Genomic DNA, 21,598 nt, shown 5'->3' with positions numbered 1-21,598 from the left:
CGTATCTTCTCCTCACAGTGACCAACCAGATGCTTAAGGGAAGCCTTCCAGGAGGACCAGAGTACAACAGATTTCTTTTCTGTGCAATTTCCCTGCATCCCTCTTCTCTGAGCTTTCCTGCCCTGCAAGTTGGAATAAAATACCAGGAGTTACCTCAGTTGCGCAATATGTAAACAGAGACAGAAGATGGAAGAAATTAAGAGAAAGGCTCAGGAATGACTCCATTGCCTTTGCAGGGAAAGGGCCCTGGCTCAGTAGCAGAACACCTGTTTTGCATGCAGGAAATCCCAGGTTTGGGCTTGGCACCTCCAGTTAGAAGGATCATTTAGATCGCAACCTAGGACTGATGAGTGGACTTGGGGCAGATCTACACTCATGGTTTATAACGTTAATAATGTGTTGTTAAAATGTGACACCAGAGGGTGCTGCAGAGCAATGAGCCACCAGCAATAGGGAAACGGCATAAGGTGACTTTCTAGAATGATATATCTAATCTTGTTCTAATAACATTTAAAAGATCAGTGTAGATCCAGCCATGGTCAGGATTGTGCTGTTACACAGTGATAGGAGATATGTTCTGCTTGCGACCCTAAAAAGCCTTTTCAGGCCAGACACAGGGCTAAGTGACCTGGTACAAGGCAACTTCCAAGCTTCTGTGAAAATCAGACTCCTCTTTCTGCATGACTTCCATAAATAAACCTTGGGAACTGTTACTGCCCAGTCTGGGCTGGTCCTAAGAGATGAGAAATATCAAGAGAGCAGAATAGGTGAGAGGCCTTTTCATAAAATAATCAGCATATGAGCCTAATTATCCACTTTAACTCTCAACATTGCCTTCTGGGAGGGGGAGGAAGGGGGAACCAAAGGGCAATAGCAAGGAAACTATCCAGTGCTTTGGGATCCACTTTAAGGAACCCCAGGGGAGCATTTAATCATATTGAACCCCCTATTGTGCTCAGCAAAAGTTTCTTTTTAAATGTAATAGGTTCTAATGGCTCCCCCTTTGGCAGCCAGAGAATGTCAGATTAAGCTGCTCCTGTTAGATACTGGTTCTGATTGGATACCTGTTGAGCTAATAGCTCTCAATGGTACCTATATGCCATGATGGACAGGCCTGAACACAAAGGGGTTTTCAGTGTGATCGGATGAGTTGAGGACACATGTAGAGACACAGAGAGAAGTAGCATGTTCATGAGGGCGGAGGAATACAGGTGGAAACAATTTGATTTGTACAGTAGCTGCTTTTCTGACAGTTCACCTATCATACTTTTTTTTTAGATTAACAGAAAGTCATTCAAATACAGAAGAAGAAGAGTTTGGATTTGATATCCCGCTTTATTACTACCCAAAGGAGTCTCAAAGCAGCTAACATTCTCCTTTCCCTTCCTCCCCGCAACAAACTGTGAGGTAAATGGGGCTGAGAGACTTCAGAGAAGTGTGACTAGTCCAAGGTCACCCAGCAGCTGCATGTGGAGGAGTGGAGACGTGAACCCAGTTCACCAGATTACGAGTCTACTGCTCTTAACCACTACACCACACATACAACCACAAACTAGGGCATTTGTTGTATGATAGTCTGCATTTTTTTTGCACATCCTGCATACTGCAGCATCTCAGTGATCTCATCATCACTCCCAATCAGACTAGGTTTAGTCAAATGTCTGCTCTGAGATATCATGTCCATCAACTCACATAAAAAGCCAGTACAACAAGTGGGGCGTGCCAGTAGACAAAAAGAGACCTTCATTGTGACACCATGTCCATAATACAGAGAATAAGTTGAGCAATTAGCCAACTAGCAAATGATTCTCAACTCAGGTTTTGAGAAAATGGCTTTTAGAACAAGGGTAGCCTATGCCCTGGATGTTGTTGAACTGCAATTCCCACGAGCCCTTGTCAAAATGGTCAGTGGTCAGAGATGATGGGAGTTGTAGTTCAGAAACATCTGGAGCTCCTATTACCTGCATATTTTTCTTCAACCAGAAGATCTGGAGGTCCACAATATGATAACCCATGCTACTTACTCATTCATTCTTATGAATTTAGCTCCATCCCAATGTGAGATGTAGTCACATCTCAAACCTTAAATCTGCAAATGGTTGTTCCTGCCTTCTGCATTCCTTCTGCAGCTTTGTCTTCTATCTCACTGCTCCCCCCTTGTACATCTGCAAGCCTGCTCAGCAGCCATATGGCTTACATCCAAATAGAGACCCTTTTCTCTTACTCAGGAGTACCACATGCTGAACTTCCTTTTGTTAAGATTTGTAGTAAAGTTAAAGAACCTTTCCTGTTGCATTTGCACTTCAACAGCCCAAACCTAAAACCTTTGGATTCTCAGAATAGTTTACCCAAGTGAATGCACAGAGAGCAATCCACGACTATTTCATGAATTCCATTGTCTACATGAGACTGTGGGATACAATGTTCTTTATTTAATGTTTATTGAAAAGACTGATTTGTAGCCTATCTAATGAGTCATTCATCCTTAATCCTAGATTAAGCATTCATGTAGAAACCTCACATCAATGGCATATATATATATATATATATATATCCCTGTGACAAATAGCAAACTTGCAGATACTGTAACAACCTTCAGTTAGTTGTTAGCAAAAGTTTCATTATCCTAAACTACTATGACAAAGATATGATCATGTAAGGAGACTGAGGCTTCACTGGTATACATACATTATTGCATAAATCATAATTTGGAGATGAGTGCCTGTGGTGAGTGCCTGAGGGCCCTGCTCTTGCCACTTACCATCTGGCTTGGGGCGGGGCCTGGGGCCTCACAAGGACTGCTCTGCTGCCCAGGAAGACTCCCCTGTGGTGAGTGCCTGAGGGCCCTGCTCTTGCCACTTACCATCTGGCTTGGGGCGGGGCCTGGGGCCTCACAAGGACTGCTCTGCTGCCCAGGAAGACTCTCCTGCGTGAGTGCCTGAGGGCCCTGCTCTTGCCACTTACCATCTGGCTTGGGGCGGGGCCTGGGGCCTCACAAGGACTGCTCTGCTGCCCAGGAAGACTCCCCTGTGGTGAGTGCCTGAGGGCCCTGCTCTTGCCACTTACCATCTGGCTTGGGGCGGGGCCTGGGGCCTCACAAGGACTGCTCTGCTGCCCAGGAAGACTCCCCTGTGGTGAGTGCCTGAGGGCCCTGCTCTTGCCACTTACCATCTGGCTTGGGGCGGGGCCTGGGGCCTCACAAGGACTGCTCTGCTGCCCAGGAAGACTCCCCTGTGGTGAGTGCCTGAGGGCCCTGCTCCTTCTTGCCACTTACCATCTGGCTTGGGGCAGGGCCTGGGGCCTCACAAGGACTGCTCTGCTGCCCAGGAAGACTCTCCTGCGTGAGTGCCTGAGGGCCCTGCTCCTTCTTGCCACTTACCACCTGGCCTAGGGAGGGCCTGACAGGCCTCACAAGGACTGCTCCTGCCACTTACTATCTGGCCCAGGGTGGGGCCTCACAAGGATGGTTGTTGCCATTGATGCTGCTACTGCCCAGGAGGACCCGGAGGAGTGCAGAGCCCTTTTTAACATGTTTTGTTTTGTTTTTGTTTTTAATATTTCCTTTCCTTTTCGATTCTATATATGGGGTGGGATGGATGTTTGGGTGGGCTGGGGAATTTGTTAGATTTTGATGAATTTGTAATTTTTGCAGTTTTTGTTTGTATTGTTGTATTGTTTTCTGGGTTGTTTTTGTTTTTTGTTTTTACTGGTTTAAGGTTTTATTGTTCTAGGCTGCGAAAGAATAATATTAATTGCCATCAATGGAGGCCACTATGAGGCCTGGGATTGCTACCGTGGAGGGGCGAGGGAGGTATGGCGGTGGGGGCAGATGTTACAGGCGAAGGGGATCGAGATATGGATACGCTCGTACCCTTTCCAATCTGCGCCCCATCCCGAGGGACGAGGGTAGGGTGAGCAAGGATTACTCACCTCCGTCACTGGTGCTGTGCAATGCCAGGTCTATAGGCAATAAAACCGCCACCCTGCGAGATTTCTTTATCTTGCAGGGGGTCGACCTGGCTTGTGTGACGGAGACCTGGGTGCGCGAAGGGGCAACAGTTACCTTACGAGAGATGGCGCCCCCGGGTTTCTCTGTCCTCCACCAGTCGCGGACTGTGGGCCGGGGGGGAGGGGTGGCATTATTAATCCGGGAAGATTGTCCTTTCAGGGCTCTACCATCGCCATCGATCCCCGGCATCGAATGTGTTGGCCTAGTGTGGGGCTCCGAGGAGAGCTTGGCTGTCTGGCTGGTGTACCGGCCACCTAGCGCACCAGCAGCCACCCTGTCAGGCCTGCTGGAGGCGGTGGCCGGCTGGGCCTTGGAGTTCCCTAACCTATTGGTATTGGGGGACTTCAACATCCATGCCGATGCCACTCCCTCCTCACAGGCTCTGGACCTGGTGTCTTCCATGGTGACACTAGGGCTCTCCCAGTTTGTTTCGGGCCCCACACATCAAGCAGGCCACACGCTGGATTTGATCTTTGGCGTCGGTATAGATGTGATCATGTCTCCTCCGACGAAGGTGCCATGGTCTGATCACTACGCTCTGAAAGCCAGGATTGACTTTCCACCCCCACCCTGCTTAGGTGGCGAGCCAATTTGGGCTCGCCCGCAGAGGCTGATGGACCCCGAGAGATTCCGCCAAGCCTTGCGGGACCTTGCTCCCCCTGGCGACTCATTGACTGAGCTTGTTGAGGGCTGGAATGCCCAGCTCCTGGCAGCCATCGATGAGATCGCACCTAAGCGCCCTCTGCGACCCCGCAGAAACCGGGCTCCCTGGTTTACCGAGGAGCTTCGGAAAATGAAGCGGGACCTCAGACGGCTAGAGCGAGTATGGCGGGGTGCCCGTGACGGAGCCTCAAGAACATCTTATAGGGCTTTTATGAAAACCTACGAGATGGCGGTGAAGGCTGCTAAGAAGTCATACTTCTCGGCCTCCATTGCATCCGCTAGCTCTCGCCCAGCGCAATTATTTAGTATTATTAGGTCTTTAACGTCCCTTGAGGGACAGCCAAATTTAAATAACAAATTGACACACGGCTGTGAGGCATTTGCGAGCTTTTTTGCGGAGAAGGTCTTGTCGCTCCGCCATGACCTCCCTGCCAATTTGGATACAATAAAGGAACTGGAGGCCCCTCGACTGTCCTCGGGTCCAGTATTGGACCACTTCGACCAGATATCCCCAGCCGATGTGGACAGACTCCTCCGAGCTGGAAAGCCCACCACTTGTCCTCTCGACCCGTGCCCGTCTTGGCTGATTAGAGCGTGTCCAGACGAGGTGCGGGCCCCCCTGGGGAATATCATCAATTTGTCCCTTGGCATGGGGACATTCCCAGGGGAACTGAAGGAGGCAGTGGTGCGCCCGCTCTTAAAGAAAACATCATTAGATCCTTTAGATCTATCCAATTACCGCCCGGTTTCGAATCTTCCGTTCCTGGGTAAGGTGATTGAGAGAGCGGTTGCTGAACAGCTTGGTGGGTTTCTGGATGAAACATTGGCTCTGGATCCATTCCAGTCTGGCTTCCGCGCTGGTCATGGGACCGAGACGGCTCTGGTCGCCCTAACAGATGACCTTCGTAGACAGCTGGATCGAGGCGGGTCAGGGCTGCTGATTCTTCTAGATCTATCAGCAGCTTTCGACATGGTCGATCACGAACTTTTGGACCACCGCCTTACCGACGTGGGGATCCAGGGCACAGTCCTTCAATGGCTGCGCTCGTTTCTCTCTGGTCGGGGACAGAGGGTGGCGCTTGGGGGGGAATTGTCATCGCGCCACTCCTTGGTGTGTGGAGTACCTCAGGGCGCGATACTCTCCCCGATGCTTTTCAACATCTTTATGCGCCCCCTCGCCCAGCTTGTTCGGAGTTTTGGGCTGGGTTGTCATCAGTATGCCGATGACACCCAACTCTATCTGTTGATGGATGGCCATCCTGACTCGGCCCCAGACACACTGACCAGATGTTTGGAAGCTGTGGCTGGATGGTTACGTGGGAGCCGGTTGAAGCTAAATCCTTCGAAGACAGAGGTCCTGTGGCTGGGACGGGGCGATATGGGATTGGGGGGGCAACTCCCATCTCTTGCGGGGGCGCAATTAGTGCCAGCACCGTCTGTTAAGAGTTTGGGTGTAATCTTCGACACCTCCCTTTCCATGGAGGCGCAGATTGCAGCTATAACAAAGGCGGCATTTTCCCATCTCCGCCAAGCTAAGCAGTTGGCTCCTTACCTCTCTCGCCCTGACCTAGCCACTGTGATCCACGCGACGGTCACCTCCAGACTGGATTATTGTAACTCGCTCTACGTGGGGCTGCCCTTGAGACTGACCCAGAAACTCCAGCGGGTGCAGAATGCTGCAGCGAGACTCCTTACGAGGTCTTCGCTGCGAGATCACATTCACCCGGTGCTATACCAGCTGCACTGGCTCCCGGTGGAGTACAGGATCAGGTTTAAGGTGCTGGTTTTAACCTTTAAAGCCCTATATGGCCTAGGACCCTCGTACCTACGGGACCGCCTCTCCTGGTATGCCCCACAGAGAAACCTACGGTCTTCAAATAAAAACATCTTGAAGGTCCCAGGCCACAGAGAAGTTAGGCTGGCCTCAACTAGAGCCAGGGCTTTTTCGGCTGTGGCTCCGATCTGGTGGAACACTCTGTCACAAGAGACCAGGGCCCTGCGGGACTTGACATCCTTCCGCAGGGCCTGCAAGACAGAGCTGTTCCACCAGGCCTTTGGCCAGGGCACAGCCTGACTCCCTCCCTCGGCAATCTTCGCAGAGCTCTGGCCCAATGGTTGCTAGTGGCTTGAATTAATTAATTTTTATAATGAATGATTTTAGAATGTTGTTTATGTTGTACCTTTGTACTGTTTTATTGTTGTTAGCCGCCCTGAGCCCGGCTTCGGCTGGGGAGGGCGGGATATAAATAAAATTTATTATTATTATTATTATTATTATATACAGTTTGCATATTTCAAAACTGAAACTTCCTATAGGCAATGGAGTTATGTGTTATCCAAGATACATATCCGAGAAAAGGCTATCCTACTGCAGTTTAAACTACATATCTATTTATCCATCTATCTGTGGGAGGGAAATATGAATCCCTGTGACCCTTGTGGGTGAGATAAATAACAACAACAAAAAAAATCACCTGGGTGCCTGGATTCAAAATGCTGTGCTAAACTAGCTCTCCAGCAGGAAAGAGTCCTCAGTAGCAGAGTCACAAAGTCACAAAGCAGCAGTATAGCATTAGAAATATAGGTTTTTAGACCCTTTTATCCCATTTAGTTGTATACAGTGCGTCTCTCTTTCTAACCCTTCTTGCAATGAACAGACTGTGCACTGTTACGTAAGTTTAAAATACTTTACTTACACAACATTCCAAAGGTCAGATTCATGTGTTTATCAAAGCAGTTAGCAGAACGCAGGCAAATACTATTGAGTAGGATATAGAAAAATGTCTTTGAACACATCTAAGGTTGGAGCTTGCTTAGGCACATCTTCCTTGGTCAGTTACATGGGGCAGAGAAAGTGAGTGAGAGGAAGATAAAGCTTCACTTCCTCCCTCATCAGAGAAGAAGGGTGTGTGACCTAGCCGACTCTAGGATTACAACTCTGTTGTCTTAGCCCCTCCATGCACTAACTAGCACTCATGCATAGTCATGTTTGACTGCAATTTCCCACACTATCTCTCCCTTAGTTATTATTAGTAGATTGATGGTCTTCCTATATATCAGAGTGTTCCTATGAAAAAAAGCGCTATCTATATATCTATACCTAGTAGCTATGCACTCATAATGTACTTATACCTTTTTTAGCTCTTTCTTTCTACAACTTGGAGATTATAAGACTTCAACATTATATCATTTATTTTATTTTTCAAAACAAAGAGGAGCAGCTTGTTATCAATAAGGGGAAGCTTCTGTCTTCAACATTGACCTCATTTTTCATTAATATGCATGCTTTCAGCTGCTGTGCTGGAGTCAAGCCATTTCCCCAACCTTAAAACACTCTAAAGCTAGTAGACAGGTTGTATTAATAACCATAAGAGCATATTACCCCTTGTTCCTGTCAAATACCTTTAGATGAACTGTTGTGGTTGCATGTACATGAGTTGTTTTCATTCCATTCAGCAGCAAAAGGCACAGAGTTTTAACCTCATGCAGAATTCAAGTGCTTTAGTATTTTGTTCTCGACTCTTACTTGTTTGTGAACCACTTTAGAATTTTTTGTCAAAATGAAAGTCGGTGTATATTTTTTTCAGAAAAATCAAAGCCACATTAGGACCCCAAAAAAGCATCATCTGACAACAGGAATTCATGCGGGAAGACAGACCACTTGGTCGGGAAATTTTTAATGTCTGATGTTTATATATATATGCTGTAAGTCTCTCAGAGTGGCTGGGGAAACCCAGCCAGATGGGTGGGGTGTTGTTGTTGTTGTTGTTGTTGTTAACTAAAACTAGGGTTCAAGCAACCTTCTAACCTTCCTGAACATAGTAGAAATAGTTTTCTTGAAGTAAATTCCTGAGCCCCAATCTTATCCTTCATTACTAGTGCAAATGAGCAAATGGACCTCTGTTTTAAAGAGTTGGTTATAAGATAGGACTAAATATGCAGGAAGGGTAACTCATGTGGTATTGACCTATGCCATGCTGCATAATGTAGCAACAGTGCAACACCTGACCCTGGATGAGGGAGCGGAGGGGCCTCCACCACCTACAGTTGATTGCATGGCTAGGGAGTTCTTTGGCCCTGCTTGCCCCCTGCCAACCATAGGAAGTTGCGGCACAAGCAACTTGCCCCAACTTGCCCCAACTGAGGTGGCAACTCATCCCCCAGCTGCCATCCCACACCTGTTGTTCTAGTGAAGTGGTTTGCACATGTTTGCAAAGATCTGCCCTGCCCAGTGCCCTGAGGTGTGCTCCAGTGATGGTGCTCTGCATCCTTCCCCTGGACTGTTGCTCCAGCCTTGCTCTGCCACCCATGTTGCATTGCTCCTCCCCTGCTGGACCCCTGCCATTCCCACCACATATCCCTCAACTGTCCCAATTAAAGTGGGACATCCCATTGGGAGCAGGCATGCTCTCTTGAGAGTCACCTGGCTCCTGGGAGATTGTGGCCTTGAAAGACACACTTCTTGGTTTTCCTCACTGGGGTATGTTGGAGGGTATGCCACCGCAGGGACCTCTGGGAGTTGGAGTTTGGTAGCAGGCTCCATGGAGCCTGTTGGTAGGAATGTAGGCTCCCTGGCTGCTGTGACCTATTAATAAACAGGAGACACAGGCCACAGCTGCTGCTGCTTGATCATAGATTATAGAGCAGGAAGGGGGAAAATGACTGGGGTGCTGAATGCAATACTGTCTCTCCATCTCCAGGGCTCCATGGTGTGCATAGCATCCAAATATGTTCACTCTGCAAATAGTGTATGGGGCAAGAACATGCTCAGGTGCTATTAAAACAACTGTGGAGAAGCAGTGGCAGGGTGGGACAGTGTGTGTGGAAGTGCCTGTAGATCACCCATGGAGGCCAAGGACCCAGTTGCATGTCTCTAGCAGCACTAGAAGTAGAAACCTGGGCTGTGTAGCCTGGCTGCTCCAGGGATTTGCCAACTGGGTTATTTGCAGCTCATCCTGGTAGATTTTGCTATAGGCTCCCCCCACACACACACTTAATCTTAAAAAAATAAAGAAAGAAGAAATTAAATTTATTGGCAGCACAGACCTGTATCTCCATTATCCCCATAATCAATAATGAGGTACATGTGGCCCTCCAGAAGATGTTGGGCTACAGTTCCAATCATTCCCGTCCCCATGGTCAGGATCGATGAGAGTTGTAGTCCTACACAACATATAGGAGGCCGTACATTCTCTATCTCTACCTGGCATAAAAAATATTGATTGCTGAGTAGATGCTCTGCAGACTTGGACTCTGCAGTCCAGCTTTTAATGTGAAAACATTTCTTTTTGTGACTTTATTCTTCTAGCATTAATCCATGATCTACCATGAAAGATCAATAAACTGAATTAATATACCCAACTGACATTTCTACCAGGTCTTCAGTGGCCTCTGTGGTCATTGATCAGAGCACACTGATGCCACAACTGCAGTATTTGGCTGGCTTTGTTTTACTTTAGTTGGGGGCAGCAGTCACTGGTGGAGTTTATTGACCTATCTTTCAGAGCCATTTGGTCTTTGTTTCAGCTGGTTATGTTGTTGTTTTTAATCTGTGTCATTTATTATATTGGCATAATAAAGGCATGCTACTATTGCACTACACATGACATGAGATAAACTAGGCTCAGAAGCCAACCTTTTCACCTAGGATGTTTTAACTGCCCTTGAGAGGTATACAGTATAGAGGCTATACAAATAGTCTTAAGTTTCGGCACTTTTTAGTTTTCTTTGCAAAATAAAACCTACCCATGCTGAATTATCAATGCTGGTAGAGGTTTCTTATGCAGACATCATAAAACAGAGTTTTCACATGCAGTCAAAACAGTAGCTTTGCCATTATTATTCCTCACAGCAGTAAAGATTTGATTATCCAGAAAAAAATGGATTTGATCAAGTGTGATTTGTCATATTCAATTTTTTCCTAGTTGAAGTTGTTCTGTTCCCATAAACTCTACTTCTAAAAGAACACTGTCACACATTTCATTGGTAGTGTCAGTGGGAAGAGCGTACAAAATCATTATTTACCATCTGTGCAATTTTCCTGTCTGTTATTTGTAACATCGTTCCCCTGAACTGTATATGTTTTAAAATTTTCTTTAGCTAAGATGTAGGAAACAGTTTGATCCATGTCCCTGTTTCAATTTTCTCTCGCTTTATTTGGTTGTAAACTGCCAAATTTTCTTTCTTTCTTTAAATTTCTTTACTGCATTCAGCTTTTGCTCATGTTATTTCCTCCCCTCTGTGAAGCTTTTTTGTCTACTCAGATTCAGAAGTACATTGATTTCCCTCATTCATTTAATCACATTTATTCTGTTGGAATTCCTATTAGGTATGTCTTCCACCTACAAAAACACACAGAGAAAAATCAATATTTCCCACAATATTTCCTTCTGATCATGCTGGTGTGATAAAAAAACATTGAAATATACTGCATTAGTTATCATGTAGTTGAAATGTACTCTGTTTTTAATATCTGTTCATTTTCTGACTAAAGGAAATCATTCTTTGTAACTTAGAAAGCCAATGCTCTTCCATCTTGTTTAAACCAAAAACCTGTTCAGCCTTCAGAGCTCAGTCTAACGCATCCTTAAGAGTTCCTTTTTAAAAAAATAATATCATTTTTTTAAAAAATGGAAGCAGATCACTCTGTTTTCCACAGTCTCCCACCCACAATGGCTACAGGCCTACAATAACTCCTCATAGGAATCAATCCCATATGCACAATAACCTTGGAGAAAGTTCAATTTAACACAATGGATTTATGCATCTAATACTTCAATGATCAGTTTAAGCTATACTAAGGGGGAGGGAGAGATCTTTATAGTACAAAGATCACTCTGGTTTAAGGAACCCAAATTTCATGCCTATGATCCAGGCAGTAAGTGTCCCTTTGGAGACACCTTATGCCTCCTTCAATATTTTCACAACAGTGTGAGGTAAATTAGAATGAGAATTGGTGACTGGCCCCAGGCATAAAGTGAGCAAAAGCAATGATGAATTAGATGAATATGGTATGAAACTGTGCATGCTGAGGGTTTTGTTTTGTTTTGTTTTGTAGCTCACAAAAAAGTCCTTAAGGTACCACATGACTGATTTTGTGCCACCTTATTTCATGTGTTCCATTTATGGGGATTGGGAATCTGTTTGTGGACCTGCAGCAGAGCCCCCAACCACCTTAATCTGACCTTGTCAATGGAGATTAAAGTGACATGCCTTACTCTGCCTGGACTCATTGTTCAATGCTGAGAATTATTAACGTCTACGTTTGCACTTTCTTTGGCGAAGTTCAAAGCAAGAGGAAGAACAAGTAATTAGTAGGTCACCTGCATGGATAAAATGGATAAATGCTATTGGGTGACAAAGAGGAGGCCAAACTGCTCAACACCTACTTTGCCTCTGTCTTCAACAAAAAGGAAAGCAGTGCCCAACTTGGTGATAACAGAATGAATGATGCAAGGCGGTAGCTGCAGCTTCAGATAGGAAAATAGGTGGTAAGAGGACACCCAGCTACTTTAAAAGAATTCAGATCTCCAAGGCCTGATGAGCTGCACCAATAGGCACTAATCTCAGAGAACAAGTAGTAGAAGAAGAAGAGTTTGGATTTGATATCCCGCCTTTCACTCCCTTTAAGGAGTTTCAAAGCAGCTAACATTCTCCTTTCCCTTCCTCCCCCACAACAAACACTCTCTGAGGTGAGTGGGTCTGAGAGACTTCAAGAAGTGTGACTGGCCCAAGGTCACCCAGCAGCTGCATGTGGAGGAGCGGAGACGCGAACCTAGTTCCCCAGATTACGAGACTACCGCTTTTAACCACTACACCACACTGGCTCTCTCCACTTAACCACTACACCACACAGTCCCTACAGAGTGGAAGCAGGCAAATGTCAGATAAATGTTGAAAAACAGGGTAAAAGACTCAGGTAACCCCTAACCAGTCAGCTTGACGCTGATACCAAGAAAGGTCCATGGCAGATAATGCAACAGTCAGTCTGTGAACACTTAGGAAAGGATGCTGTGACGTTAGGTGAATTTCAAGCATATTTCCATCACTGTAAATGTATATTACCTGGTAGCATGATTATTATTCGCTTATGGAATACTGGATGCAACCATTCCAGTAAATGATGAACTCTGTACTTTATAATCGTACTCTCAAGCCCTGATTGATTATGACAGTTTTCAGTTAATTAAGTTCATTTGCAATTCCATTTTTTTTCCACCCAGTCTCAGAGCATTTTGTGTTGAAGCTTTTTTTCAATTAGTAAGAGGGACGGAACAAAAAGAATTAATTATAAAACTGGCAATCTGCATTTAGAACCTCATAGTGAAGTAATTATTTACATTAAATGCTAAGAAACTGTTGAGATGTAGTTGTCTAATATAGTTCAGCCCAGATTGGAAATAAAATACATAGTATATTAATATAGTATGATTTGTATAACACTTTAATTAAGCTGCTGCAAAGGAAGAGGTGTTAGCCTCCTTTGCAGGGTCTAAGTTACCATATTCAAAGACTTGGGAGAGTCTAAGACAGGGGTGTGGGTGGCGCTGTGGGTTAAACCACAGAGCCTAGGACTTGCTGATCAGAAGGTTGGCGGTTCGAATCCCCGCAACGGGGTGAGCTCCCGTTGCTTGGTCCCTGCTCCGGCCCACCTAGCAGTTCAAAAGCATGTCAAAGTGCAAGTAGATAAATAGGTACCGCCCCGGTGGGAAGGTAAAACAGCGTTTCCGTGCACTGCTCTGGTTTGCCAGAAGTGGCTTAGTCCTGCTGGCCACATGACCCGGAAGCTGTACACAGGCTCCCTCGGCCAATAAAGTGAGATGAGCACCGCAACCCCAGAGTCGGTCATGACTGGACCTAATGGTCAGGTATCCCTTTACCTTTACCTTAACACAGGTGTAGCCAACATGATGCTTTCCAGATGTTGCTGGACCACAGCAGCCCATCATCCCTGACCACCATGCCAGGTAAGAAAACACTGGAGGTCTTTAAAGCAGAGGCTGCCAGGGTATCTGTCAGGGCTGTTGTAGTTTCATTATGCTTACTGCTAAACTGCCACTTGCTAAAGTATATACAGTATAGATCAGTATTCACATCTGTTCAAAGCTGTGCACAGCAAAGGGTTAAACTGTAGGTGTTTGATCTAATTTATTTAACAATGCATTTAAATGCATTTGTTTGGCATCAACTTATATCAGATAATGGCATTTGATGCAAATGAACTTCTCTCTGATCAAACTAGTCCATGAAATGGTATTTAAAACAGACTGATTTAGTACACCATTGTAATTTATGGACCTCTTCGTTAATTTTTTTAAAGTTTACTGTAACCAGACACTGAAGAGCAATCAAGCAAATCAGAGTGTCCCCAAAGCAAAAAATAAAATGGCAAATCAGATTCAGCAGATTAAGTTATGCTAAAACCCAACACAGCTGAGACAACTCTGGAGAGGTGGGTCCTCAAGTCAATGTTGGCTCAGAATGTCAACAACCGGAAGAAAATAGGTGTATCAGAGTAAGAGAGCCCAGTAGCATGATCAGAATGATAAGGCAGACGGCATGCTCAGAATAAAGAATTAGATGTGGAAAGTAGTACAAGCCAAGTAGACCAATCTTTCTCACCACAACCCACCACAAGACAATCTCATTGAATGAATGAATTTATATGGAAGAAAATGTCCAGGCCCTAAGTCATGAAGACCATCAAAGGTTGCAACCAGAATTTTGAACTGAGTTAATAAAAAATGCTGGAAGTCAATGAAATTGTTTTAATATAGGCAATATATAATCTCTTCACTCAATCCCTGTTAGCAGCTGATTCACAATGTTCTGGAGTAGCTGTCTTCAAAGACAGCTGGTGAAATGTAGCTAGATTCTGTCTGTCTAGGACAGGCATGGCCAAACCTGGCCCCCCAGATGTTTTGAGACTACAATTCCCATCATCCCTGACCACTGGTCCTGTTAGCTAGGGATGGTGGGAGTTGTAGGCCAACAACATCTGGAGGGCCAAGTTTGGCCATGCCTGGTCTAGGAGGAATCACACTTGCAGAGCCTGCTCTGCCGTATCAACTCAATTCACATCTGAAATCATGTGAGTTCTTGTAAGCATGAGATTTTGGTGGAGTCGAGCAAGATTTCGCCCAAAATTGGTGCTGATGCTGGCACCTCTGCTCTACCAGAAGGAAGAGGGTGCCTCACTCGCTGGCTGCAGAGGGTAGAGCTGAACTGCTACTCCCTCGAAGGCAGAGTTGCTGCCACTTGTCAGCATTTCTCATTGACTTTGCGGGTGCCTGGCCTACATAGTTATATTATTGTGTGTGCCCAAGCACCCAAGGCCCCATGGAGTTGGCTCCTATGACCAGAAGTGGCAGGGAAGATGGAGAATCAGCTTTGGCAACAGCTCTGGCAGTGGTAGTGGAAGTAGCAGGGCAAGGAAAGGCGGCAAATCCCGTTTTGCCTCAAGCAGTGAAACGGGATGTGTGACCCTTGTGCAGTTAGCATATCTATTTCAACTGGCAGATCTTCCCTCTATATAAGACTCAAAAGATAAAGGCAAATCTCCCAGAAAGCATACTGGTCCATTATGCTGCCACTGAAGAAGATAGTTAAGTCAAAACCTATGCTATTACGTTATGTCAATATTTCTATTTTTTAACTGGTTTTGACCTCTTTGTTTGGTTCTTGGGTTGATGACAATTATTTCTTCCTACTTAAGCTTCATTCATGATCATGACTATTGTGTTAGCACAGGCATAGGCAAATTCCGCCCCACCCCCCGATGTTTGGGACTACAATTCCCATCATCCCTAGCCAACAGGACCAGTGGTCAGGGATGATGGGAATTGTAGTCCCAAACATCTGAAGGGCCAGAGTTTGCCTATGCCTGTGTTAGCAATATTTATGTACAGACATACCATAGAAGTCAAACGGAATCAATTCCAGAAGTCCATTTGACTTCCAAAACATTCAGATTGGATTTGGATTCGGATTCCTGCAGCCAATCAGGAAACGTGGAAGCCCCATCAGATGTTCAGCTTCCAAAAATAGTTCTCAAACCGGAACAGTCACTTCTGGGTTTGCGGCATTCAAGAGCCAAAACATTCAAGAACTAAGCTGTTTTAAAACCAAGGTATGACTGTATAGACAAATTTATAACCTGACCTGGCAAGTGCCAAACAGTCATCACATTCAGTTTCAGCACAAAACAGAACCATCTACATTTATAAATCCACATAATCCAGCTGACAGTGTTTCAAAAGTGGAAACCAGTTCCCTGTTTAGGGAAGCTTTTAATGTTTGATGTATCACAGTATTTTAATATTCTTTTGGAAGCCGCCCAGAGTGGCTGGGGAAACCCAGCCAGATGGGCGGGGTATAAATAATAAATTATTATTAATTATTATTAAAAAAGGTGACCTGTGTCATGATTTAAGCAGCACAAGTAGCTTTAGATGATCCGAGGAAGTTACCAAGAATTCAAGACAATCCCTCACATAGACTCTGCATGTCTTTAAAACAACGTACATCAGCCTCCAGTCTTCTATAACAGTTTTTGCTTAGGAATATAGAAGTCACTGATCAGCTGAATTTCTCCACCACCACCACCCTCTTTCTAAGAGAGAAAAGCACTGTTTCCAGGCCTCATTTGCAGTTCTAGATCAATGCGGTGCAACAGCATCAAACCAGAATACAAAAACTAAGGTCCACTACTGGTCCCTTGATAATCAGTGGTAAAGCTTCCATTAACTTAGATGAAAGCAGGATCTACTCCCTGGCTATTAATAAACTAAAAGGAGCAATAAGCATATATTTTCTCTGACAGCCATTTACAGGCATCTCTGGCCTTTATACATGGTGGTGACATTTGTATCCTATTAGCAAAATACTGTATTGTATTTAAGCAGTAATTGCATTTTCTATGGAGACAAATGACATGTAAATCAATAAATGACGAAACTGTACTCCGAGCAGCCTATTGATTTTCCATCATGTTCATCTCTGAGCTTAAGGCTGAGAAAATACAATCTGTGCTATGATTTTTTAACAACTTGCATCTTTTCAGCTGGATAAAAAGTTTGCTGAGTGTTAATGAAAATGTTGGCTTTTTTTGTTTGCTTGTTTGTTTTGCTTCCGAGCCAAGAAAAGATTAAAATACAGCATTTAATATATATAACTGAAGGTTATGCAGAGCAACTTAAAATACAAATTATATTTTAGTCTTGAAGACACAGCAAACAAGCATATCTTCTGTAAAGCCAGTACTATATGTTGGATCACTCTAAATAGAGAGCTTCCGTAGCCTAGTTTTAAAGAAGGAATTACTTCTCATTGTTGCCTACCTGCAGGGGTGCCAACTTGAATAAAATATGGGGGGGGCAGGTAAGCCTCACCCCACATACTTGAGCACAAGATGCAGTGCGCACACACAGTGCTTATCAGCTATGGGGGGTGGCCCCCTCAAATATTTTATTGGGGGGGGCAAAGGGATCTCAGCACCTAGGTGTTGGCTCCAATGCCTGCCTGTCAACCTCTTGGATTGTAGGGCTGTATCTGAATATCTGAATATGCCTTCATATCTAAAGATAAAATAGCACAATGATGCCATTTGTTGATCATTGTTCCACCTTAGACACTTAATGTTCAATAGGTACCACCAGCTCAGAATTGCTTTGACCAATATCCTAAACCAGGAAACTACTTCTAACAGTACAACTCTGAAGCTCAGAAGCAAGTTCAATTGAGCTCAATGGGACTTAATCCACGTAAGTGTATGTAGGATTGTTGCTACCTAGGATCATAGATAACTTTTTTATACCCACGATCTGCAGTTACCTTGCCCAATCATCTGATGTCTACATCCCAACAGTGGGTAAGAAAGCCAAAAGAAAAAGTAGGCTGACCTATAGGCTTTGTTTTCTTAAGACTCTTCCTTCTGGACTTAGGACGTTGTGCTTCCTAGATCCATGCTATGGGTATTTTTAAAAATGTATTATGCAATAACTACTGTCTTTGTTTATGGATCTTCTGATGTAACCTATCTGCCTATTATATCAGCAAGAGGGGAATATATGAAAGTAAACACCTTTTTATCTTTTTATTTCCTTCACTGCAATTGTAAGTTCCTTTCACTTTCTAACAAACCTGATTTCTTGGTTAAATAAGCATGCATGTTCTGACCAAGGGAACTTCTAACCTTACCTGATCCCCATGTTAATGCATTTGACCTGCTGAAGGTCAAGAATTCCTGGAAAAGTGTTCACTATCTAGAACAGTTCTATGGATAAAGTCTGAAAGCTGGCACAGTTTCAGTCACTAACTCAATTAGAAGTCTTCCACTTTAACCTACAGAGGAGGGCAGATATTTATTTTTATTATTTTTAGGCATGCTTTGCCTATCTAATCTATTTGTCAAATGACCCTTTAGATGCCAGGACAAAAAGAAGGTAAAGACCACCCCTAAAGGACCCTAGAGATGTGGATAACATCTCTTCTTGATAAAATTGGAAGGCAAGTTTGTTGAATAAGGTATCAAAAGCTCTGGGAAATGCAACTGAGGATGGATGTGCAGAAACCAAAGAAAGAAACGGCCCTTGAGATCTTCCTGTCTTCTACCCAATTCCTACTGCCATCTCCAGGCATTTCAGCACTCATCTGCTTCTAGGAAAAGATATCAAGATATGCCTTGAACAATTCAAGGCATAACAAGCCACTACCATTCATCCAGGGTGTCCACTAAATCTGAGATATAAAATTCAGCCTTGCTCCCAAAACATTTAAAGCAGAGTATGAAGAGAAGCAAGAATAAACTGGTGTGCCTTTTGCACAGTGACATTCACACAGTCATTTAGATATACACTCTGCTCACCAGCAAGTTTATTTGTCAGAGAGAAGCTATTTATATGCTTCAAAGAGTTAACTAACTACATTCCAGCAGGTAACATGTAATAAAAGTTTTCAGTACGTTTGCTGAAAATATTTAAAAGGATCTAGTCTGACTGATCAGTGTGTGTGTATGTGTGTATTTCCTCTCATGCTTGATTTAAGATTATGTTCTTTTCAATTTCTTTCCTTTGGCTTGAGTAGACCAACATGTGGAAGGAAAACTCATAATACTGTAGCCATAAATGTCATGTAGCTTAGCTACTTCTCATATATGAGGAATAATGTTGCAATATTCTTTCATTCTGACCAAACCTTTCACAAAATTTATGACAGCAACAGACTTAAAGTTTATGATTCTATGATTCTTCTGCAACTTTTATTTTGCTTGGTTTTCTTTTTCTGTTTTTCTTTTTTTCCAAGGCCATTCATTCACCTAAGAAATATGAAAAGTTCAAATATGAAAAAAATATTGTGTTTGGCAACTCCTGTGATATTGCATTGCTGTTCAGTAGTACCAGACCCATTTGCTATTATAATATTTTGATCTATCAGCTCAATACAGTCGTACCCCAGAAGTCAAACGGAATCCATTCTGGAAGTCCATTCAACTTCCAAAACATTCGGAAACTAAGGTGCAGCTTCTGCAGCCAATTGGAAGCTGTGGAAGCCATGTCGGATGTTCGGGATCCAAAGAGCATTTGCAAATCGGAACACTCACTTCTGGGTTTGCAGCATTGAAGAGCCAAAATGTTTGACTCGCAAGGCGTTCGGAGTCCAAGGTACAACTGTAAATGGAACATTTTCAATTAGGTTTTTAAAAACAAAAATCTCTTCTTCAAATATTAAATATTTGATTTTGTGAAATTTTCAAATAGTTTCCTTTTACTTCCAAGTGGTCAAGTGCTGTTTACATTCATTAGAGTGGGTTTGCAAAGGAGGGACTAGTATGTGGCAGGTGACTTAATCAATGCAAACTTGAACTTTGTTTTTCTGTATCCATGAACTGTGCTCTTCCAAGATAATTTTTCAGAGATTGTATGGAGTGTAGTTTTGTGCATATTTCAAGCACACCCCCCCCAAAAAAATAATAATAACCAGAATGAGGGAATAAGCAGAGATTATTATCTTTAAAGGGAAATTTTAACTGATATTGGCAATATGCTCATAATTATCATTAGAAGCCCACAAGGTCAATGGAAAAAAAGTGGAAAATTCTATGGGGAAAATTCAGCCAGAAGAACACAGGCTGTCCATTGATAATTAATAGAAAAGGGAGGAAGGGAGGGAGGACTTCCCAACAGTTAATATACTTTAAACTAGAGCTTTCCAAACTTTTCATGTTGGTGACACACTTTTTAGACATGCATCATTTTGAGACACAGTAATTCAGTTTTGCTAGCAAACCAGAGGTTTGCTAAGGTTACCAGATGTTTTTCAATGAAACCGAGGACACTTTTCAACTTCAATGGATTTTGTATGGCGACTGATTTATAAATCTGGGGACTGTCCCCAGGAAACGGGGACATCTGGTAACATTAAACTAACCCCTTTGCAGCCCCAGGAGGAGCACGGGGAGTGTTTGCACTCCTACGCACTGCAGTCGATACACTAATGTGTCACAACATACAGTTTCGAAAGCTCTGCTTTAAATTGTGCACAGATTAACTTTGTTCTATGTAAAGTGACATTTCCAATGGGCTGAGAGTGTATTATCCATCTTTCCCTCCATATGTAGGTATCTCAGTCTTTGCTCTAATGAGTCTAACTGAATTATTTTTTAAAAAATGTTCATAAATATATAAGGTTACCAGAAGAAAAGAGAGGTGACTCTGCTGGCTTTGATCCTGCGTGCAATCCTGACAAGGCTAAGAATACTTACACACCCCGGAAATCAGCACAACTTAAGTATGCATAACTTTCTCTGACTGCATCTGCCCTTTTTTGATTAAAGGAGTCTATGATTGTGTTAAGCTTCAGAAAGCCACAATCCTTGCAAACTCGGCAAAGAAAGAGGAGTATTCAACTCTGTTTTACTCAGAGAAGACCCAGTAAAATGAATGGCCTTAAATTCATGTTCATGAACTTCGATAGGTCTATTATAAATTAAACTTTGTAAACTTAGTTGAATGTCACCCAAAAATGTGTTTTTGGCCCCAACAATCACAGTCTACACAATAAAAATTAAAGATGGACCAGCACGTAGCCTCCCCTTTGACATCTCAAAACTAGATTTGGAAGTAGTTGCACATGAATTGTTGGGTCTGTGTACCTGCTTAAGCAAATACCACAGTTAAGGATTGTAACCTTAAGGCCTCAGACCCATACTGGACCTCTTGAGAAGCGCAGTTTCCTCTCCCACACATCCACACACCACTCCATTTTCAACTGACAGGCAGGAAGGGATGCATGGAAGATAAGGTAAATGGGCAAAGAGACTGCTATGCTGCTCAACTTCCTGAAGGTGCTAATCAACATTAAATCACTTATATTGTACACTAGAAATGATGATGCCTAAACTCAGAAGACTTTTGAGTAATGACACACAGCACATAGTTTTAAAACTCTGAATTCCACTCTGCCCATGAAATGATGCATTGTGAAGATATATTTTTCTGCAAATTTTCATTTTCTGTACAAGAAAGAAATTGATATAAAGACAAATTGAAATTGTTGCTAAAGGTTCAGCCTCTGGACTGTGTGATTCTTCAAGGGTTGAGTCACTGATGAAGCTGGCTTGACCTTAGCAGCTAGACAAGTCACTTTGTCTGAAGACCTGGATATTTTCTTTCAGGTTTACTGCTCTTTTATGGTCAGGCCCTCATTCTGCAGTGTCTGTAGCAGAAAAGTTATTCTTTGATCCATGTTTTGAAACATTAAAACATCAATAAACTTGCCTCCGTAACACCAGGCTGATAAATCAAGCACAAAGTATTGTAAATGTGATTTGCTCAAGTGTCAGTCAGGAAATTTGCATTTCAAAGTACAACTAAATGTCATTTTGTCTGGATATCTTAAGTGCTAGTCAGCTGCAAATGACCAAAACAG

Source organism: Podarcis vaucheri (assembly GCF_965113315.1).
Source record: "Podarcis vaucheri genome assembly, chromosome: 2".
NCBI lineage: Eukaryota > Metazoa > Chordata > Lepidosauria > Squamata > Lacertidae > Podarcis > Podarcis vaucheri.
Note: the sequence above shows the minus strand (reverse complement) of the source record.